Source organism: Thalassophryne amazonica, chromosome 10 (assembly GCF_902500255.1).
Source record: "Thalassophryne amazonica chromosome 10, fThaAma1.1, whole genome shotgun sequence".
Lineage (NCBI taxonomy): Eukaryota > Metazoa > Chordata > Actinopteri > Batrachoidiformes > Batrachoididae > Thalassophryne > Thalassophryne amazonica.
The window spans coordinates 96,715,012-96,739,240 of NC_047112.1; the positions used below are offsets into that span (position 1 = coordinate 96,715,012).

Below are 24,229 nucleotides of genomic sequence, written 5' to 3' on the forward strand. Positions count from 1 at the left end.
GATACCCGGCTGATGTGCATAAAGTGATGACATCATAGCATGCGCAACCCAAGAACTCTCCATAGACGATAATGGGCCTTTCACACTGAACGCGTCAGGCCGATGCGTCAAAGCTTTCCAACGTGTTGTGACGTCAGTTGCTTCGCTTTGGAAGCGTCAAGGGGGCGGAAATTGCTACGCCACACTCTGGCTGTTTCCACAACCCGAAAAAAGTTGAGCGATCGCCATCTTGAATTTGCGTTGCCTGAACCACAAAAAAGCTTTAAAAAAAAACAGCAGTTGAACAATTCTTCCATCACCCTGCTGGGAGAAGCGGCGACTTGGTGGGATATCGATCGAACCACGACAGCGGGCCGACCTGCAAGGATAAGCGTCCAGACGCGTCATTCCTATTGGACAGTGCAAAGCTACATCACAGTTCAGAGCGTCGAAAGTTGGATTGGGTTGAACTTTGACCATGTCAGCCTGCCGACAAGCGGCAATGCGCGCTCCCGTCAGAAGCGTCGCTTTAGCTCAGCTTTTGACACGACGCTTCTGATGCCTCTAAAAAGCAATGCGTCTCATTGAAAATAATGCTTTTTAGACCGATTCTTGACACCTCTGACGCTTCCAACGCGTTCAGTGTGAAAGGCCCAGAACATGAAAAGGCGAGAAGTGTGTGTTGGTCCCAGTATGGATATTCCAGATGATTTTATCATGGATACTACGACAATGAACAGCAGCCAAAGCAGCCAGCTTGTTGAGGACGCCCTGGCGAATTTGAAGTGCAGCACGGTACCAGCCAACACGACAAAAGTTAAAGTGAGCCAGCTTTTTATGTACGCGTTTGCTGGGTGTTGTGCTTTTTGAAATGACATTAAATATTGTTAATGTGATTCCACGTGTTGTGTATCTCAGTAAGTGATAATAATGCAAATAACATGCAGTTGTCGTGCCGATATCAATGGGTCGCCCAAAATGACTATCGGTCTGGGCATGGACGGAAGGACTCTGAAAATACATACCGCCCTCCAAGAGTACTGTATTATCATAGCTCCAGGTGGGATGGGGGCATCTGAATGGCAAAAAGAAGGAAGGTCTTCGGGAAAATTTGTCTCATCTCAGCATGTACTATATGAATTAGGTATATTTCTGTAAGAAAGAAGGTGTTTGTGTTTCCATAAGGCACCAAGTTACTTCAAAAAAGCAAGACAAAGGTATACAGTATATTTGCAGAGATCACCTTGACCTAAAATGTTTTGACAGAAGTGGACCCCTAACACCCACAGGCAGGGTGTTCTACAAGATAACAGCATGACAGACGAGCTGTGTATAGCCTGATGAGCTCTTCCTAACCACAGGATTAGGTGTTAGGAAGTCAGCCAGGTGTCATGAGATCACAAAGTATAGGTTGGCAGATAATGTTTAAGTTCCATCGCATATGATTGTGCAAAACCATTAACAATTTTATACGTCTACAGCAAAATTTCAAAATAAGGTTTCATCTTCACAGGAAGACAGTGAAGAGAGGCCAACACAGATGATCTGCTCAAAATGACTGGTTGTAGATAAAAACTCTAGCAGCTGTATTCTGAATCATCTGAAAACATCTTATTATTCTTTTATGTCAAACTAGAAAATGAAACCTTATAGTCACCAATTCTTGTGGGCACAAAGGCACGAATCTCTATTTCAGCATCACAGTGGGTCTAACCTTTGCAGATCAAGTCTGGGAGTGTGCACTCGTACCACTTTTGCCACCCACCACACTACAGAACCAGCTTGGGTTGGATAGCAGCCAGCCCACTTTGCAAAAAGAGTATACAGGTATCTGTTGCAGCCAAGTGAAACATGAGGTCTTCAACACTGGCCAAAACATGTCCAAGATATAAAGCTTTTGTTCCCTTGTGATGCAAGATACTTCTCATCTGAGTCTTTCTAAATAACCATTTGTTTGACAGAATCATTCCAAAAGTACCTCAGGATCCACTACTGAAGGCATCTTTTGTTTGCTTTAGGTCAGTGATTAGTCTTCAAATCTTGAGACCCTCATCCTGTACCAGCAAAACAAATGGACTGGACCGTTGGTCTAAATGGACAGTAAGCTTCTGCCAAAGCTTCTCTTGTATGGTGAACTTCTTGGATCACAACACAGAGGGAGACCATTAAGGTGGTACAAAAATGTGATTAAGAGAAACATGTCATTGGCAGGAATTCCCCCTCAGCAGCTGGAGCCTCTGGCCAAAGACCAAAAGCAAAGGAGACAGATCTCAGTTGTGGCAGCAACAACTTTCAAGGGCTCAGTACAAAAGCATGCAGAGGAGAGAAGACTACAACGGAAAGAGACGTTAGGCTCCACCCAGGAAGAATTGTCCCTGCCATGCCCACACTGTAGAAGACTCTTCTGTTCTAGACTGGGTCTTCATTGCCTTGTTCAAGCTGACCAACATCAAGCTCAACAACAACATTGAGCTTGTCAAGCTCAATGAGGAAGGACAATAAGAAGAGGAAGATGACTCTTTACGCAACTCAAGTGGACCAACACAACAGGACCCTAAAGATACACTTTTGATGGCTGAGTCCAGGAAGGTATTGAAAAACTTACACGTCACTCGGCTTCTCAAGTGCTCCAATCGGGACATCCCTGATTCAGCAAAGATCACAGCATCATCCAAAAAAAAACAACAACAAAAAAACAAAACAGGTCTGTAAACCATTCTTTGCTGACAAATTCTAGTAATCCACTGGCTCACATTGAACAGTGTAAAAGCCAGAGTGGATCCCTGACAGATGCCAGAATTTACTGGGGAAATAGTCAGAAATTCTGCCCCCTGCTCCTGCTGTGAGTCCCTATGTCTCCGGCACATGGATTGCTGTGGTGCAATATTCCACTGGTTTTTTGGTGTGAAGCTCTTTTATTGTTGCAGACGCTCAGAAGCTTGTAGTCCTCCTTTAACTTTTTTCTTTTCTCTTGGCACTTTTTCACGGTAGGTTTGGACGTTTCCAGTCCTGGTACAACTTTTCTCTCTGCACCATTTCCTGATGTGAATTCTGTGGGTATCCAGGTCCATTGACATATATTTTTGCTTTCCTCCTCAAGGCTTTGAAATCTCATTGAACCTCCTCCATAGTGGTTATTTTGCTCATTTCTGTTTAGCTACACAAATGTTGATTGGTACTGTTGTTGCCTTCCCGTGAATGCGTTCAAACAGTCAGCATCGAGACTTGCTCAGCGGTACTACAGGGCTCGTCAAAAGTACTTAGCTTGCAGGAGGGACTTTCCTAGTCCCGAATAAAGATTCCATAAACTCACTGTTCAGGCCAGTCCCTGCATTGGAGACATTCACAAAGCTGTCTGTGCCCCTAAAATGGCTCACCAGTTCCTGTGGTGGAAACAGGTCTAATGTTTCTCAGCTGAAGTCCTGACAGACACGTTTGTGCTGATTCGTCAGCCATGGACATAAACAGATGTGTGATGTTGTGATCAACTGACTCTTGGAATTAGATGACTCAGAAGGAAGTCCATGTGACTTCTTAAAAACAAAACGGCAACTTACTGAGTGGCGAAATATAATGAAGATCAGCAAGCAGTCTAGTTGCTGTAGAGCCATCTTGTAGGTGTTCCCTACATGCACGAATGAGAACCTTCATAGACACACATTAATTAATTCAGTGTTAAGAGCCAGACTTTATGTAGCTGTGCGCATTATTAAAGTAGGACCTCTATTTGTCTCATGTACTCACAACCTAATGCCTTGTCTTCAGGTGTTTGAAATAACCATTTTGCATTTGAAATGCCATTGGCAGCCAAGTATTTTGTATATCGCATGTGCTTGTCAGATTTCATTGTCTCATGACAACCAGGTGTGTTATATCAGCTGTGGTTGAGTGAGACTGCATGGTAAAGGATATACATCCTTTATTTTACCAGGTTAAAAATTTTTTTTGCTGATATCAAGTACTGTTTTGTCTTGAGGGACAAATTGGATCTGTTCTTAAAGAAACCCCCCATTTGACCCTCAGCTTGGAGACAAGGTATCCAATGTGTGTTTTTAAAGATGAATTCTAATCAGTGCTGATACCTAAATGCTTGTATGATGTGACTATTTCAGTTTCAACCCCTTGAGTCATTGAAATCTTAGGAAGATTAGATGATTGTTCTTTGCCATTTGAAAACAACATTAATTTAGATTTCCCTCCATTCAACACTAGTTTGAGATGAGTTAAGTGGCTCTGAACATCAAAGGCAGACTGCAGGTGTTCCAGAGTTTTGGTTACTGAGGAGGAAGAAAAATAGATGACTATCGTCTGCATGGAAATGGTAAGCAGCATTCGATAAATTGTCACAAAGATTGTTTACATATATTGAAAACAACAGTGGCCCCAGAGTGGGACCTTGGGGCACACTCTTTGACACAGGGAGGAAGGCAAAGGAAGACTCAGCAATTTGAATACATTGAGATCTAGCTGATAAGTAGTTGGAAAACCAGCCTGAACCATGCTCAGATAAGCCATTATTGTCTTTCTGTCAAGGTGACATGGTCTACCGTGTCAAAGGCTTTTGACAAATCAACAAAAAGAGCTGCACAATATTTCCTGCAGTCCTGTGCTTTGATAATCTCATTTACAACTTTAATAGTAGCTGTTATTGTGCTATGCTGTTTTCTAAAACCAGACTGATATGGAGATAAAACAATATTTGTATCTAAAAATTCTTTAAGTTGTTCACTGACAAGTGTTTCAAGGACTTTGGCGAAAATGTATAATTAAGATATTGGCCTGTAGCTGCTAAGAATTGAGGGGTCCCCTCCTTTTATTAGAGGGAGAATATAGGTTGATTTCCAGATGATGTGAATGACATTATGGGAAAGTGTAAGATTAAAAATATATGTTAGAGGTTCCACTAAAAAGTCTACTGCAAGCTTAATAAATGGGGTTCAAGCATGTCAGGACCAGCTGATTTGTTAAGATCTAATTGCTGTAAAACCCTATGAAAATCTCTCACATTAAGAAGAGTGAAACTGAATGAATGAGAAGCAGAGTTGATTTGGGTCAGTGAGCGTGAGCCCCCTGGTCGTTACGCTGTCTTAAGTTTTCATGAGAAGATTCACATAAGAAACCTGATGACATAAAATGTTCATTAAAACAATTTAAAATATCCAATTTGTCAAAAGTTCAGAAATCTTTCACAATGCAGGCCGCAATTCATTTGTGGTTACAGTCCTATATGAAGATTTTATTACCTTTATTACCTATTACTGAAAATTTCTTGGGGTCATTAAGGTTAGTAGTCATTTTGGTAGGTAAAAATCAGATTTAGCCTTTCTAATAGAAGAGGTAAAACAGTTTCAGCTGCCTAAAAATCAGCCAGTCAGCTTCAGTTTTGTTTTTTCTGGCTTTAGCCCAGGCGAGGTCCCTTTCTTTTAGTAAACTGGACAACTCTGGGGTAAACCATGGATTGTTTCGGTTTTAACTCTAAATTTACAAAAGGGAGTGTGCTTATTGATTTAAATGAAGGCATCATAACAAATAATTCCAGGCTAGTCTCCTGGAATTATCCAGGTTCCATCTCTCTCATTAAATAAGAGAGATTCTGCTCCAGTCAAAATCCGTTATATCATAAAAAAATGTTTGCTCACAGAAATGCTTAAATCTCTTATTCAGTTCAATCAGATTGTTTACTGAGTGATACGGATGACATTTTTTTATATAGATGGCAGCACCAGTACATTTTTTGGGATAGTCAGAGCAAAAAATATAGCAACCGTTAATTGCAATAACAATGTTAGTGATGGATTTATTTAGCCAAGTCTCAGACAGGACAAGAATATCAGCATCAGAGGATTTTGCCCAAATTTTCACTGCCTCAGTGAAAATTTGTCATCATTATAGGCCACAAGACTAAACCCCAGCAACTATACACTAAATGCATAAAGTTGCTCCATCCATCTTAATAAATCATACAACAGTGTTCTCTTTGGCACCCTGATCATAAAATGTTTAAAGAATGAAACAGTGCAGGTGCATCCATGAACGATATTTTTGAGACTGAGGATGTTTTATGGCAATAATGTAATGACACCCACTGGGTATGTGACCTGCTACAGTGTCACTAGACAAGCTTATTATGATCTTGTATCACTGTGTGCCTTCTACAGAAATGGGTCGTCTTTAGAATCTGACATAAACTAAAACCATGAAACAAGTTTTTCATGGCAGTTGAAGGAGAATTGTTAGGGAGTGATAGACTGTCGGCCTTTAAAGACAACACAGTTTGACCATTTGGTCTTTTGGCTGACCTTACCAATAACAATTACAAAGTGAAAAGGAAACATCTATTAACATAGCATGTTTTGACATATTTTGTGTGTCTAAAAACCTTTTAAATGTATTAATGTTTATAAATAATCATCAATAAGTAAAATGTGTGACCACTTTCTGCCAGCTAAAATTTTTTATTTATTTTATGTGATAAAACTACATCATTCAGGGCTCGAAATAGTACATGCATGTGCTAGTTTGTGCACATATTATTCGAGCGGTGCATGTAATTTTATACTGCACTTGCACTGGTGCAAGTAACTTTATCCAAGTTTTATCAACTATAAGCACCAGTAAATGAACCAATAAAGGAATAAATAAGGAAAAAAAAAACAATTTCCAGTGTGTTGTCTTCATCTTCCCTGCGTTTTATGACTCTCACACACGGAGTGAGTTGCTGTGCTCTATTTGTTGTGTTCACGCGCGCGCATGTAAACAAAGAAAAGAAAAAAAACTGGCTGCGGTTTGTCTCTCTCTCTCTCTCTCTGCCCTCAAACTGTCATCATTGTGTTATAAACCAGTCACCATTTGTTTTATTATACATCTGTGTAGTTAATAAAATTATCTTCACGGACGATTAGTGAAAAAAAAAAAAAACTGGCGGCCGCTCCGGTTCCTTTACGGAACCGGGAGAGGTCACTTAAAGTGATTTTTTTTTTTTCTGGTTATGATCATTTGTGCGCACGTTTTCCTTTAATTGAGCATGAAACGAGCGCACAATATCATGAAACGAGCGCACAATATCATGAAACGAGCACATAATATCATAAAACATGAGCAAACAATATCATAAAATGAGTGCACAATATCATAAAACGAGTGCACAATATAATGAAACGAGTGCACAATATCATAAAACGTGCACACAATATAATAAAATGAGCGCACATTCTCTCCACATGCAAAACATTTTGCAGTGACACTTCCAGGGCTCCGTAGTTCCTCTCTCTCTCTCTCTCTCTCTCTCTCTCTCTCTCTCTCTCTCTCTCTCTCTCTCTCTCTGCCCCCTGAAACGCTGTCATAATTGTGTTATAAACCAGTCACCATTTGTTTTATTACACATCTGTTTAGTTAATAAATAAAATAATCTTCACGGACGATTCACTCATGTGCGCACGTGTTCAGAGGAGGAGTTTTAAGGTTGATATAAGAGTGACTTTTGGTTGTGCAAGTAGCTTTTTTTTTTTTTTTTGACGCAAGTAATTTTTTGTTACTAGCTCCAGTGCAAGTAGGTTAAAAAATGTATTTCGACCCCTGTCATTTCTTTTTTGGTGATATTGCATTTTATAAGAATATGCAGCTGTGTTTACTTTGGTATTGACAATCATTTTACTATTGAATGATCATTGGTATGATTTTTATTTTTTCAAGCATGCTGGGTTTTTGTTTCGTGTTTTTCCTTTCAATATTCTATGCTTTCAGCTCATTTAGTTTCTTTTTCATGGCATCATTTGTATAACCCAAAGTTTGAATTTTGGAAAACAAAACAAAACAAAAAAAAACACCTGATATGGTTCCACGGAAGCATTTAGAACTCACTGATCCTTCAGACCATCAGCATTCGCTTATTCTTTAGTTACATTGTATGAAAGTTGTGTTCATTTATTTCTTCCACTGTTTTGTTTCCAACACATTGTTGGATTAGATTTTTTGTGTCAGTGACATACCGGTATTTAAATGCTGTAATGTTTTTAGCTAAGGTTGACTTCTGGATCTTTTGGCATTCCTCTACAAATGCTCCGTGATTCCATGACAGCGTGTGTTGTTTCAGCGGTTTACTTTAACACTGCCTCTCTCCTGTAGCACATCATAAACAGATTAGTGGTATCCCGAGTCAGCTGGGCTCAGCTGGGCCATCTGTACCCAGCGTTAAGGGGCTGGAGTGAGAACAGGAATGGGGGGTGGGTGAGCAGATGTTCCAGTGGGGCTTTAGGTCACGGCGGCTGTGGAGTCGGGGGACTTTTCTATAAGGACTCGAGGAACATCTTACAATGCAAAGAGTGTGAGACACACACTGAGCTCAAGCTGCACCTTTCTGTTATGGATTTTGGATGCTGTGTTGCACGCACATCCCGAGGTACTGTATAAGTTATTTGGATATGTGTACTTCATTTTCTCTGCACATTTTGGACCACAGTGATCATCTGCATTTTGTTTGCATGATGATGAGATGAGAGTGCGCTTCTCTTCAGCTAATGCTGGGGGAACTTGCGTGCTTGTTTTTAGAGTGTGAACTCCACCCAGCTTTTTGGCTGACACTGACCAGTCTGTCATGTCCGGTCGTTGGTGTAACTGTGGACTGTCTATCCAGCGGATGTTAAATATGGGAGCTCATCATATGAAACACATGCCCATTTCCTGCTTGTTTTTAAGAATTTCCTCCTATAATTCAGTGGTTTCATGGTGTAATGTGAGCACTCTAGACTCTAAAGCCAAGGATCTGAGTTAAAATCTTGAGGTCTAAAATCATGGAAGGAGTAAGGAATTGACTTGTGTGGGAGAAAGACTCTAACTTAACTGGCTTTCTTTTTGTTTGGTTTGTTTGTTTTTAATGCATCTGACTTACCAAGATTGGTGTCGTTGGTGTAATCAGTGTAATCAGTATCTGTTAACATTTCATTTTTGTCAGATAACTTTCACTGTGTGACCTGAAACATGTTGTCAGAGTTGATGTCTCTGAGAGAAATGTTCATTTCAATAATATGTGCCATCTATAATCCAAGTAGGTGGCTATGACAGCCATCTTGGATTTGGTTTCCATCAAATAACTTCAGAAGGCTTTCAGCGTTTAACTTGACACTTTTTGTGAGGATTGGTCTATAATGGAATACACACAAACACCATACAGGATGGGGGAATACACCACACTCCACCTTCTTATTTCTGTTGTATCTCCCATTTGTCTGCCAATTATTGGAGACTCTTTATTGGCTGCCACTGGGGCCAGCGGCACATGCTGGTACCAGAAAACATGGTAGTAGAAGCCAGGAATTGACACAGTTTCCTTCCTTTTAGCCAAGCATAGCATGGTTTCTCTCCCAGGAGGTTTTCCTAAAGCCCGTAACTCACGGAGCGGTGAATGCTGACTAGGGATGGGTATTGATAAGATTTTATCAATATCGATTCCGCTTATTGATCCGATTCCTTATTGATTCCTTATCATTTTGCTTTGAAGTTATTAATTCCGACTGAACTCTAACTTGACACATCAGAGAGCTGAGCAGCGTTTGGAGCTGTGTGAACAGAACGGAGGACGATTCTCATTTCTTGCCCGCAACAACACGAGTCCCAGTTAGTAACTTTAATATGCACAAAGGTGACTCACAATTGACATTTTTAAATGGCTTTGAGAGGAGTTAATGAAGAAATTGGGGACCTGCCGCTTCCGAAAAGCAGCGAAACAGAGAACAAGTAAAATAGATCAATGTAGATAAATGATCATTTTCCTGATAAACACCGTCAAAAACAACAGCCGCTCTGGCGTAATGTGAACTGAAGGGGCGATAAGGAAATCGTTAAGCAAAAAGGCTAGGAGACAGGAGTCCCAGTTAGTGACTTTAATCCGCACAAAAGTGACTCATGATTGACATATTCAGGGATGAAAGTGGTAAAAAACAAAAAAGCTGTAATCCAAAATTACCCCCCAACACCACCCACACGAAAATGTTTGAATTCTAGAAGCTCTGAAATGCAATCTGGGACTATTCCAGACAATAAATTGCAGTGAGTGCAGCATCCATTTAGTGACAAAAAACAACTTTCCTTATTCAAATTCATTCCAGTAGTATTCTGCTCTTACTGGGATGCAGCAGTTTTCTAGCTTGGCAGATAGTTCAGGAGAAAATCACTGAAGAAATTAACACATTGAAAATATGGTTTGACTGAAACAAATTGTCATTAAACTTAAATAAAACAGGGATGAAGTGGAGGTGTGAGAGTCACTAGGTGTTCACAGGAAACATTTATTTCTATATGTATTTATTTATTTTCATTGTTAGTTGGTTTTAGCTTTTGTGTTGTGTTTTGTTTCATCAGGTTCTTTTTGTCACTTCCTCTAAAATTATATTGTAGCATTATTAGTTATTATGACTTATTATTACTATTATTGTTGTTGCTATTATTATTAATATATGAATAAAAATACAAAAAATACACTTTGACTCTTTTACGAAAACGAATGCTGAGCCATTAATTATTATAGAGGGTTTTCATGTGACGTATCGGTCACGTCATTTTGTGTCCCGCAGCCATTCTGGATTATGACGCGGTGGCCGCTGTGATACGCTACGTGCATTTGGCGAACAATTGCAGAAGCTTCAACGTCGGTGTGAAGAAGCCTCACAGCACTGCAGCGCTGAGAGAGATCCGCCACTACCAGAAATCTACTGCTCCCAGAATTTTATTTTATTTTATTTGGCAATAAAATTATATAAGAATACATAAAAATACCGCTGAGGATAACACAAGAACGCTTCCAATACGGATGGTTATTTACATTGTGGTCCTCGAGCATCGAGCTGCTGATCCACAAGCTGCCCTTCTAGCGCCTGGTGAGAGAAATCGCTCAGGACTTCAAGACGACCTCCACTTTCAGAGCTCCGCTGTGATGCTCTGCAGGAGGCCGGTGAGGCTGACCTGGTCAGCAGCTTCCTAGTTCACAATATCGCAATGTGACACTGTCGGCCAGTTCGTTACATCACCACTAAATTCACTATCTGGTATAAGATACGGATCCACTGAACCAACTGTTACACATCTATCATGATAAATAGCTTTATCTCGAGGATTTAAAGCATCGTAATAACCGTACATTCTCTTCATTTTTATCACGCGCCAGCCTCCTTGTAATCCAGAATGGAGACGGCACCTGTCCTGCAGCAAATCAGTCACGTGATTGAAAACCCTCTATACAGAAAACATGCACACAAACATGCTGAGATGTGAACAGCTTAATGCTAACTTTAACATTGAAAATGCCATAGACATGCTAATGCTTTAGCATTGGTCCTACTTTTAAGTTATAAAATACATCTATCAACTGTTGCAGAAGACCATACTAGGTTGGTTTAACATAAAAAGGATAAATATTACTCACAGACATATGCTCTTTCGGGTTTTAGCGGGGAAAATTAAGATAAAGCGAAATAAAACAATGAATCAATGAAGCAGCAAGTCGAAGCACTGCTTTCATCTGCGAATCACTGCTTTGATTGGTTCAAAGGTTCAAAGCAAAGCCACGTTGCAGAAAAGTTGATTACAGACCCACTGCAGGGTCTGCAGTCAATGTAGAGAAATGATAATTTTCCTGACAAACGGCCCCAAAAAGAACAGCCACTCTGAAGGACCGATAAGGGAATCGTTACGCAAAAAGGTTATTGATGTCGGTGGATCGAACCATTTCTTAACAATACCCGAAAGGAACCGGTTCTCGATACCCATCTCTAATGCTGACAAACGGTTTTGGGGTTTCATCAAAGTTTGTAAATGGTTGCAAAGCAGTTTACAAACAGTTTTTAGGGTCATGAAGAGTATTTCTTTTTGCAAATAAATTTTGAGCATGTTCAAAATTTCTTAGCAAGCTTATTTTTCTGCACACAGTTGCAGCCGTTTGTAAAGTTGTTGTAAGCATTTCTAGATGGCTGTAACCATAGACTATACATATATATATATATATATATATATATATATATATATATATATATATATATATACAAGGTCTGTTAGAAAAGCAACCAACCTTTTTATTTTTTGCAAAAACCATATGGATTTGAATCACGTATGATTGCAACCCCACTGAAACAACCAGATCATTTCCAACGTGAAGCCTTTGTTGATCCGGGACGTCGTCTGACTTCCACAAAAATGGCAGAAGACGTGGACATCAAGACTTTTTTGGCACATTCCACTGTTACAGGAGTTTTTTTCATGGAAAGAGAAGCGGAGGGATGCGCCCCGGAGCCGCTCATGGCGCGGGACAAAAGCACCTCCGTGTTGGTCTCACGGGACGGCTTTCAGATGGCTTTTGGTGGCTTTTCAGTCATGTGACTATCCGAGAAATTGTGCATGAGCTGGACATGCCAGTACATGTCCTGTGAGGCTTCATCACGGCGTTGCTTTGCGCCATGGGGCTCCACCGCGACGCGTGGAATTCCTCCGCTCCTCTTTCCATGAGAAAAACTCCTGTAACAGTGAAATGTGCCATTCATTTCCACACTGGACGCTGTGTTGATCCGGGACATCGTCTGACTTCCACAGGAATTGCGGAAGACGTGGACATCTGCACTTTTTCAGCACATTGAGACAGACGTGCGGAGGAATTCCGCGCGTCACCGCATGGTGCAAAGCAACGCCGTGATGAAGCTTCACAGGACATGTACTGGCATGTCTGCCATTTTTGTTGAAGTCAGACGACGTCCCGGATCAACAAAGCCTTCACGTTGGAAATGATCTGGTTGTTTCAGCGGGGTTTCAGCCTGTCGATCGTGCTCTCAGCTGCTGTGGGCGGTCTTTAAACCGGCTGGAGCACTCCTTAATCTGTGTAATCCCTATAAAATCGTCCCTGAAAGCCATCTGAATTTTCCAAATGGTGTCCACCTGGAGGTCTCTCACAGTTTCTGGAAAAATTTGATGCAGCAAAGCTCCAAATCGTTCAGACATTTTATTCGCAAGAGATTCGACGAGAGGGGTGGACCACTGCTCACACAAAGCGTGCTCACAGGCGAATGACGCAACTGACAGGCATGAAAAAACTCACGCATGCGCACGAAGGTTCAAGCTTGGCTGAACAAGTACAAGCACAAGCTAACAGCTGACCTCCGTTCAGGTGTTAATTAAATCATATTTTTTGGGACTGCACGGTGGCTCTCATAATGGTTTATGTTGGTGTGGACAGCAAAAGTCATCAGCTGCGTATTTCCTCTAATCGTGCATTAAATGGAAATGCTGACATCTGCTAAAACTGCTAACACCGTTAGCATACAATGTTAAATAAGATGAGAGTTTCTCTCAGGGATGTCTTATATAATCTATTTCACCACACAACAAGACATATTATTCCAGGTGTTTGTAATAAAATACTCCAAACAGGCACAACCACGATTGACTCCATTACGTTAGAGGACAGCATTAAAGGTATCACTGGGGGGTGGTGATCTGGATGATTTTGGTCATCTGTCAGTTTATAAATTAAATTATTCAAAGTCCTTGTTCTTTCCAGTTAATGGCATGGACAACTGTCCTATTTTTCCATTTAAACTGAAAAGAAATGAGTTTACATATTTAGGAATCAAAATTACTCATTCGATAGGAGGTTTGTTCAATAATAACTTTAACACATTACTAGACAGGACGACTCAAGATTTTAAAAAGTGGTCGGCATTGCAAATTTCTTTAGTAGGCTGAATCAACATTGTGAAGAATGACGGTTTTACCCTGATTTCTCTATCTTTTTCAGATGATCCCAGTATTCATTCCAAAGATAACATTTCAACAGTTAGAAAGATTAACTGAAGTGTTTATTTGGAACAGTTCAAACCCCACAATGAAGAAAATATGTTTAAAGGTGCCTAAGGAGGTGGGGGGTCTCGGACTGCCAAGCTTTACGTTTAGTTACTAGGCTGCAAATATTGTAAAAGTTTTTACATTGGGTATTATATATGAAAATAAACAGGGCATAGAATGGGTGGAAATGGTATTATTATGCAACCCACTAACTATACTCACCTCCCCACTACCATATAGTCATAAGATAGAAATAATAAACCCAGTGGTTAAAGAGACACTTCAAATTTGGCTGCAGTTAAGGAGGAATTTTGGATTAAAACAGGGCAGTTTTTTTCCTGTAGCAAATAATTACTTCTTTCCTTCGTCTGTGTTGGATAATGGATTTCAGCATTGGCATAGAAAAGGATGGGTGTTTTTCAGTGACGTGTTTACAAATGGCACATTCTCTTTATTTGAGACACTCAGGAGAGAACAGTTTATGCAGCACCTTCAAATAAGTAGTTTCACGAAAAGAGTGTTTCCCTCATTTCTTTACCTGCACCTAAAAGCCAATTAGATGACATTTTTGAGAAGAAACATGTCTTGGTAACATATACTCTGATAAGGTGTTTAAGTCAGATATCCTGGGAAACAAACTAAAACTAGATGAGAGAGTGATTTGGGTGTGGTGCTTTCAGAGGAGGCGTGGCACGACAGTGTCTTATATACACACATCTTCGTTGTGTGTATGTCATGGATTAATTCAATTTAAGGTACTTCGTCATCTCCTTTACTCAAGGGACAAACTTCCTAGAATTTTTCTTACTACAAACTCTGCCTGCCTGAGGTGTGTTAACAGCCCAGTCTCAGTGGGACATGTTTTGGGCCTGCCCCTCTCTATGTAGTCACTGGAGCAGTATTGTCAACATACTCTCTCATATGTGTAAAAACACCATAACTCCTGATTTCCATGCAGCCATTTTTGGCATAGCTCCCCTGAATTGTAAGATTTCAAATTTACAGGCGAATGCTTTGGTATTTGCTTCGTTACTTGCTCACAGACTGATTATTTTTAACTGGAAGGCAAATAAATCCCCATAATTTCTACAGTGGTTGAAGTGGTTGCCTTTGGAAAGGCTCAGATATAAGATAAGCAAAAGAAGCAGGGACTTTTCTCTGACCTGGGGTCCTTTTAGATTAGATTAGATCGAACTTTATTGATCCCTTGCGATCAATAAGTGATGTTCTCTGCTTATTTAGTAGCAATTGCTCTTTCAATTTCCATGGATTTGTGTGTGTACAATACTGTTATATTTAAAAGCAATCACAGAATAATGCTAAGAAGACCCTGCTTAGATTGTGACTAGGGATGGGTATTGATAAGATTTTATCGATATCGATGCCATTATCGATTCTGCTTATCGATCCGATTCCTTATCTATTCGCTTATCGATACCTCATGAATTTTGTACTAAAAGTAGGCTTTACAGATTTTCTATGTATTTCATTGAGTCTTAAAGTAAATAAATATGAAATTGGTCACTGTATCCTTGATCTCTGGACATAAATAAAAATAAACAAAACAGTGTTTCGCTTTGAAGTTATTAATTCTGACTGGACTCTATCGTTCTAACTTGACTCGGCAGAGAGCCGCGCAGCGTTTGGAGCTGTGTGAACAGAACGGAGGACGATTCTCGTTTCTTTCTCGCAACAAGACAGGAGTCCCAGTTAGTAACTTTAATCCGCACAAAAGTGACTCACGATTGACATATTCAGGGATGAAAATGGTGAAAAACAAAAAAAGCTGAAACCCAAAATTATCCCCCAACACCACGTGCACGAAAATGTTTCAATTCTAGAACCTCTGAAATTCAATCTGGGACTATTCCAGACAATAAACTGCAGTGAGTGCAGCATCCATTTAGTGAGGAAAAAAACACAACTTTCCTTATTCAAATTCATTCCAGTAGTATTCTGCTCTTACTAGGTTGCAGCAGTTTTCTATCTTGGCAGATAGTTCTGGAGGAAATCACTGAAGAAATTAACACAGTGAAAATATGGTTTGACCGAAACAAACTGTCATTAAACTTAAATAAGACAGGGATGAAATGGAGGTGTAAGAGTCACTAGGTGTTCACAGGAAACACTTATTTATTTCTGTATGTATGTATTTATTTATTTATTTATTTATGTTCATTATTAGTTGCTTTTATATTTTCTGTTCTGTTTCTATTCAGGTTCTTTTTGTCTCTTTCTCTAAAATTGTATATAATAATCATTAGATTATTAATATATAAACAAAAATAAATTTAAGAAATGTTACAATTTGAAAACAATTCACCCGAACATTATGACAGCTGCAACTGCTTAATGCTAACTTTTAACATTGAAAATGCCATAGACATGCTAATGTGTTAGCATCACTCACGTTTTTAAGTTATAAAATACATCTCTCAACTGTTTCAGAAGACCATAACAGGTCGGTTTAACATAGAAAAGGTAAATAATACTCACAGACGTATGCTCTTTAGGGTTTTAGCGGGGGAAAATTAAGCGAAAGAAAGAAAGAATAAATCAAATCAAATCAGTTTTATTTATATAGCGCCAAATCACAACAAACAGTTGCCCCAAGGTGCTTTATATTGTAAGGCAAAGCCATACAATAATTACGGAAAAACCCCAACGGTCAAAACGACCCCCTGTGAGCAAGCACTTGGTGACAGTGGGAAGGAAAAACTGTTGGGAAGGTGTCGTAACACGGACCCGCAACAGGGGGCGCAAATGAACGGACAATGGATAAGACAAAGAGTAACAATTTAATGTTGTGAAACGCACAACTGAATACAGACAAAGATATAATGCCAATTAAACACAAGGTGACGTGCGGGCAGGCTCGAAGATAGGAGACCTCTGGCGATCGAAGAGCTGGGACCCACACAGCTTCCAGCCTGAAGAACACCGGAGCCGCCAAGTCCTGAGTCCCCAGGTGGTCACCGTCTTCTGTTGCAGACCCTGGTACTGCTGGCAGAAGATGAAAAACAGTTGATGGTGAGTGTGTATCCACACACCCAGTACTCCTTCACCTACAGATCTTCAAGGAGGGAAAACCTGTTGTGTGGGCCGCTGAAGAGGAGGTACTGCTGGCCCACCACCACCAGAGGGCACCCTGCCTGGAGTGCGGGCTCCAGGCACCAGAGGGCGCTGCCACCTCACAGGAGCAGCCGGGGTGACAGCTGTCACCTACGACAGCTGTTATCAATCAGCTGATCCGCAGCGGTATATCTGCAAGACGTCATCTCCACTTCTTTGCCGAGATATCGCTCTACCAAGGAGGTAACATTCTCAGCTGACTGTGTTTATAACAGAAATATCTGTTGCTTGTGTGTGTTTGGACAGCAGATACTCTGTCTCTTTTTTCGACGAGAGGTGGTGGTGGTCTTCCCACCGTACGTGTTGCCAGGTGCACGCGCACCCACATCTAACTGTTTTTGTTCCTCGCCAGCAGTACCAGATCCGACAAGCGGAGGCAGTGGCCACCTGGGTGTTCGGGACTTGGCGGCTCCAGTATTCCCGGGGTTCGGTGGCGGAGGAAATCGTGTGGTTCCGGTTCTGCTTTAGACGGACGTCTCTTATCTTCGAGCCGGCCCACATGACACATTTTTTGTGAATTGACTATTTATCTATAATTGTAATTCGCCGTGTTGGTTGTGCTTCTTCACAACAGTAAAGTGTTATTATTTGACTTCCTCCATTGTCCGTTCATTTGCGCCCCTGTTGTGGGTCCGTGTTCCTACACTTTTACAACAAAACCTCCACCTCCAGAAACAATTTCACCCGTGCAGCTCCTGTTAGTCTCGTCCCTGGATGGAGTGAGAGGCGAAGAACGTCGCCCTCCCACTATCCGCCAATCCAGCTTCAGACAGAGCCCGCAGGAACACGGCTGCACACAGAACAAAGTTAGATACAACAAAATCACAGCAGAGAAGGTTACCTTAGACGGTAGCTGATTTCTCGGCGAGGAGGTGGAGTAATAATCCGGCTTTTGTAGGGACGGTGGTGATTGCTGACAGCTGGTGTAAATGAGTGACAGCTGTCACTCTCTGTTGTCTCGGCGCCCTCTCATGCTTGAAGTCCGCACTCCAAGCAGGGCGCCGACTGGTGGTGGTGGGCCAGCAGTACCTCCTCTTCAGCGGCCCACACAACAAAAACTCCCTTTTAACAGGAAGAAACCTCCAGCAGAACCAGGCTCAGGGAGGGGCAGTCTTCTGCTGGGACTGGTTGGGGCTGAGGGAGAGAACCAGGAAAAAGACATGCTGTGGAGGGGAGCAGAGATCAGTCACTGCAGAGTGGTGCATACAGAGCAAAAAGAGAAAGAAACACTCAGTGCATCATGGGAACCCCCCAGCAGTCTAAGTCTAAAGCAGCATAACTAAGGGATGGTTCAGGGTCACCTGATCCAGCCCTAACTATAAACTTTAGCAAAAAGGAAAGTTTTAAGCCTAATCTTAAAAGTAGAGAGGGTGTCTGTCTCCCTGATCCGAATTGGGAGCTGGTTCCACAGGAGAGGAGCCTGAAAGCTGAAGGCTCTACCTCCCATTCTACTCTTAAAAACCCTAGGAACTACAAGTAAGCCTGCAGTCTGAGAGCGAAGTGCTCTATTGGGGTAATATGGTACTATGAGGTCCCTAAGATAAGATGGGACCTGATTATTCAAAACCTTATAAGTAAGAAGAAGCATTTTAAATTCTATTCTAGAATTAACAGGAAGCCAATGAAGAGCAGCCAATATGGGTGAAATATGCTCTCTCCTTCTAGTCACTGTCAGTACTCTAGCTGCATCATTTTGAATTAACTGAAGGCTTTTCAGGGAACTTTTAGGACAACCTGATAATAATGAATTACAGTAGTCCAGCCTAGAGGAAATAAATGCATGAATTAGTTTTTCAGCATCACTCTGAGACAAGACCTTTCTAATTTTAGAGATATTGCGCAAATGCAAAAAAGCAGTCCTACATATTTGTTTAATATGCGCATTGAATGACATATCCTGATCAAAAATGACTCCAAGATTTCTCACAGAATTACTAGAGGTCAGGGTAATGCCATCCAGAGTAAGGATCTGGTTAGACACCATGTTTCTAAGATTTGTGGGGCCAAGTACAATAACTTCAGTTTTATCTGAGTTTAAAAGCAGGAAATTAGAGGTCATCCATGTCTTTATGTCTGTAAGACAATCCTGCAGTTTAGCTAATTGGTGTGTGTCCTCTGGCTTCATGGATAGATAAAGCTGGTTATCATCTGCGTAACAATGAAAATTTAAGCAATGCTGTCTAATAATACTGCCTAAGGGAAGCATGTATAAAGTGAATAAAATTGGTCCTAGCACAGAACCTTGTGGAACTCCATAATTAGCCGTAGTCTGTGAAGAAGATTCCCCATTTACATGAACAAATTGTAATCTATTAGATAAATATGATTCAAACCACTACAGCGCAGTGCCTTTAATACCTATGGCATGCTCTAATCTCTGTAATAAAATGTTATGGTCAACAGTATCAAAAGCAGCACTGAGGTCTAACAGAACAAGCACAGAGATGAGTCCACTGTCTGAGGCCATAAGATCATTTGTAACCTTCACTAATGCTGTTTCTGTACTATGATGAATTCTAAACCCTGACTGAAGCTCTTCAAATAGACCATTCCTCTGCAGATGATCAGTTAGCTGTTTTACAACTACCCTTTCAAGAATATTTGAGAGAAAAGGAAGGTTGGAGATTGGCCTATAATTAGCTAAGATAGCTGGGTCAAGTGATGGCTTTTTAAGTAATGTTTTAATTACTGCCACCTTAAAAGCCTGTGGTACATAGCCAACTAATAAAGATAGAATGATCATATTTAAGACCGAAGCATTAATTAATGGTAGGGCTTCCTTGAGCAGCCTCGTAGGAATGGGGTCTAATAGACATGTTGATGGTTTGGAGGAAGTAACTAATGAAAATAACTCAGACAGAACAATCGGAGAGAAAGAGTCTAACCAAATACCGGCATCACTGAAAGCAGCCAAAGAGAACGATATGTCTTTGGGATGGTTATGAGTAATTTTTTCTCTAATAGTTAAAATTTTATTAGCAAACAAAGTCATGAAGTCATTACTAGTTAAAGTTAAAGGAATACTCAGCTCAATAGAGCTCTGACTCTTTGTCAGCCTGGCTACAGTGCTGAAAAGAAACCTGGGGTTGTTCTTATTTTCTTCAATTAGTGATGAGTAGTAAGATGTCCTAGCTTTACGGAGGGCTTTTTTTATAGAGCAACAGACTCTTTTTCCAGGCTAAGTGAAGATCTTCTAAATTAGTGAGACGCCATTTCCTCTCCAACTTACGGGTTATCTGCTTTAAGCTGCGAGTTTGTGAGTTATACCACGGAGTCAGGCACTTCTGATTTAAGGCTCTCTTTTTCAGAGGAGCTACAGCATCCAAAGTTGTCCGCAAAGAGGATATAAAACTATTGACGAGATAATCTATCTCACTCACAGAGTTTAGGTAGCTACTCTGCCCTGTGTTGGTATATGGCATTGGAGAACATAAAGAAGGAATCATATCCTTAAACCTAGTTACAGCGCTTTCTGAAAGACTTCAACTGTAATGAAACTTATTCCCCACTGCTGGGTAGTCCATCAGAGTAAATGTAAATGTTATTAAGAAATGATCAGACAGAAGGGGGTTTTCAGGGAATACTGTTAAGTCTTCAATTTCCATATCATAAGTCAGAATAAGATCTAAGGTATGATTAAAGTGGTGGGTGGACTCATTTACATTTTGAGCAAAGCCAGTCGAGTCTAACAATAGATTAAATGCAGTGTTGAGGCTGTCATTCTCAGTATCTGTGTGGATGTTAAAATCGCCCACTATAATTATCTTATCTGAGCTAAGCACTAAGTCAGACAAAAGGTCCGAAAATTCACAGAGAAACTCACAGTAAGGACCAGGTGGACGATAGATAACAACAAATAAAACTGGTTTTTGGGACTTCCAATTTGGATGGACAAGACTAAGAGTCAAGCTTTCAAATGAATTAAAGCTCTGTCTGGGTTTTTGATTAATTAATAAGCTGGAGTGGAAGATTGCTGCTAATCCTCCGCCTCGGCCCGTGCTACGAGCGTTCTGGCAGTTAGTGTGACTCGGGGGTGTTGACTCATTTAAACTAACATATTCATCCTGCTGTAACCAGGTTTCTGTAAGGCAGAATAAATCAATATGTTGATCAATTATTATATATAATTTACTAACAGGGACTTAGAAGAGAGACACCTAATGTTTAATAAACCACATTTAACTGTTTTAGTCTGTGGTGCAGTTGAAGGTGCTATATTATTTTTTCTTTTTGAATTTTTATGCTTAAATAGATTTTTACTGGTTATTGGTGGTCTGGGAGCAGGCACCGTCTCTACGGGGATGGGGTAATGAGGGGATGGCAGGGGGAGAGAAGCTGCAGAGAGGTGTGTAAGACTACAACCCTGCTTCCTGGTCCCAACCCTGGATAGTCACAGTTTGGAGGATTTAAGAAAATTGGCCAGATTTCTAGAAATGAGAGCTGCTCCATCCAAAGTGGGATGGATGCCGTCTCTCCTAACAAGACCAGGTTTTCCCCAGAAGCTTTGCCAATTATCTATGAAGCCCACCTCATTTTTTGGACACCACTCAGACAGCCAGCAGTTCAGGGAGAACATGCGGCTAAACATGTCACTCCCGGTCCGATTGGGGAGGGGCCCAGAGAAAACTAAATGAAGCAATAGATCGAAGCATTGCTTCAATTTTCGAACCACTGCTTCGATTGGTTCAAGGTTCAAAGCAAAGCCGCAATGCAGAAAAGTTGATTATGGACCCGCTGCAGGCTCTGTAATCAATGTAGAGAAATTATCATTTTCCTGACAAACACCCCCCAAAACAACAGCCACTCTGAAGGACCGATAACAGAATCGTTAAGCACAAAGCTTATTGATGTCGGTGGATCGAATCATTTCTTAACGATACCCGAAAGGAACCGGTTCTCAATACCCATCTCTAATTGTGACCCCTTTTTTTTCCTCTTTTTATTCATTCATTCATTTATTTACTTATTTATTTATTTATTTATGAGTCTCTGTGGGGGGGGGTATGCTGTGTATGTTTGTTTGAAGTGTGAAAAGTATAAGAATTATTAATATTTTTTTTAAAGAGCTTCTACGGGAATGTGCTCTGTTTTGGAGCCAGCCACAAGTGGCCAGTCAAGGAACTGCACTTCCCGGTTGGGGACAAAATACGACCTTGAGTGTTGCCACTTGACTGTAACACGTGTTGTTAAAGTTCTTTGTGGTTCACAGCCACACGCTTAACAAAACAGTATACCTTCTCTTCTTTCTTTCTTCTTTGTCTTCTTTTTTCTTTCACTTCTGCAGCTGGATAACTGCAGAAGCAGCCAGACAAAGCAATTCTTCCTCAAGGGCAGCAGCATATAGAGGACTTCTTCCTGATATGAAATTCCTTTCCATATTCTCGCAATTCATTTTCTACTATATCTTCTATCTTCTTATAGGCAAGTCTTCTGAGACGAGTCTTCTGTTCTCTGTCTTCCACAGTGGTCAGGAGAAATCTGAAAGCTGGGGAGGGATTGATTCACATGACTTGCACCTATTTTACCAGGACTTGGCAAAAGGTCCCAGACATTCCCAGACAGTGGCAAATAGGTGCCAATCATCACAAACACTGTGGCTAATATATTGTAATAGTCTCTAATGTTTGTCCATTGTTAGTCGCAAACACTTTCGCAAACATTGGCGCATCATGTTACTGATTGTCGTTAAATGTCGCTCATGACAGGTGAACCCTGATCCAAAAATTGCAACGTTTGTTAGCATTCCCTGCTCTGTGAGAAAGTAGCCTAAAGGAAGTAACTGGGCACCACGTGTGCTGAAATTTGTCTGCTCTTCTCTCTATATGATGTAATCATTGTGCTCGTCCATGTGACAAATTGTTATGGTGGAATTCAAGCCCAACACCAACTGCAGTGGTAAATTCCATCAATCACCTTCTTTGGACTTCTTGATTGGCAAAATGGGATGGTGGTTCCTGTCTTTAAAATAAGGACCAGAGAGCGTCTATCAATTACAGAGGAGTCACATGTCTTTGCCCGCCCAGGTAAGGGTAGTATCTCACTGATGCATGACTGGTGTAGAGGAGACGGAGACACAACATTGTTTTAAAAGGCGCTAACTTTCTCATGTGGAATCTCACTGAATTGGTCCTCTCCGGACACGTTCATCCATGACAGCCGACTGTCCGCTGAATGCCATCCAGAGTGGTGGCGAAAATATGGCAACAGATCTTGAGCAGTTAACACAAACTCCACGAGAGCCACTGAGATGGCACGCAGTGCACACGCAAAAGTTGAGCACCACTTGCCTGATCTTTGCAGGCACAAGGATTTGCAGGCAAATGCTGTGTGCGGCACTCTCACAGATGTTCAGCGCCGCTGGCATAGCTGACACAACGACTCGTTTGAGCACACAGTGCTCAGGACGGATGTGGACTATTACAGTGTTATTATGTGAAAGAGGCTGTGAAAATTCCCCTGACTTTAGCCAGAAAAAGCACTGAAAATAGTTAAGTTAAATATAATAATTAATAATCATTTTAAACACGAGAAATGTTTGGAAAGCTTCTCACAGACGTGCAGAAGATGTCCAGGAGGTGCTATACATCAGTATTATTGTCCCAGCTGGTGACTGTTCTCCCACAAATGAATATACAGTCCTCTACTTGCCAAGCACCGTGATGCGCTTGAACCATTGCCCAAACCAGTGCTTGATGTGTGCACGAGCTCTGTGAGCCTCTGGAAGCAGGCCAGTAAAAAAATCAAATAAAATAGGGCTGCAACTATCGATTATTTTAATAATCGACTATTCTATTGATTATTCTGTTGAATATTTGAATAATCAGAAGAAAAGTACTTCACATCACGCAGATTGTCAAATTTAGTGTGAAGTGTTGTGTGTTGCCCAAATCTGCGAAAATTTAAACGTGAAACACTCAGTGCGAGTCTGAGCAAAACACAGAAGAAAGAGTGGACTTCTTCCAGAGACTTTTTCTCAGTGTGGCCGGGGACGGAGCTGTGACTCACCCAGTGTGAGGGGAGTGCTGAGCCCCTCACACCGTAGAGTGGAGAGCAGCCAGCGGACAAAACAGTATTTAAAAAAAAAAAACAGACAGAAGCACTGCTTCACTTTAAATGTCAGTCAGTCTGTCTCAGAAGATCAGTGTGGATCCTCTTTCTCCTGAAAGGCTTTATTTTACTCTGTGTGTCGTGTGACAAAGCTGTAGCTTTTGTGCTAAACTGATTAGCGCTTACACGGCTTATGTGCATCCTCTAGTCTTCTTCTGTTTTTTTTTTCTGGGGATGTTACAGTGCCACA

The 24,229-nt window shown here is 41.0% G+C and overlaps 1 protein-coding gene and 1 long non-coding RNA gene across 2 annotated transcripts in view; one reads left to right on the top strand and one right to left on the bottom strand.

Moving 5' to 3' along the window:
• nhsa (Nance-Horan syndrome a (congenital cataracts and dental anomalies)) overlaps positions 1-24,229 on the top strand; it is a 274,715-nt gene that overhangs the window by 211,685 nt on the left and 38,801 nt on the right.
• On the bottom strand, positions 1,527-23,413 carry LOC117519245. Its single transcript, XR_004563224.1, has 3 exons — positions 23,324-23,413; positions 3,407-3,419; positions 1,527-1,537 (listed from the first exon to the last, which is right to left on the bottom strand). It is a non-coding gene; the product is annotated as an uncharacterized LOC117519245 (long non-coding RNA).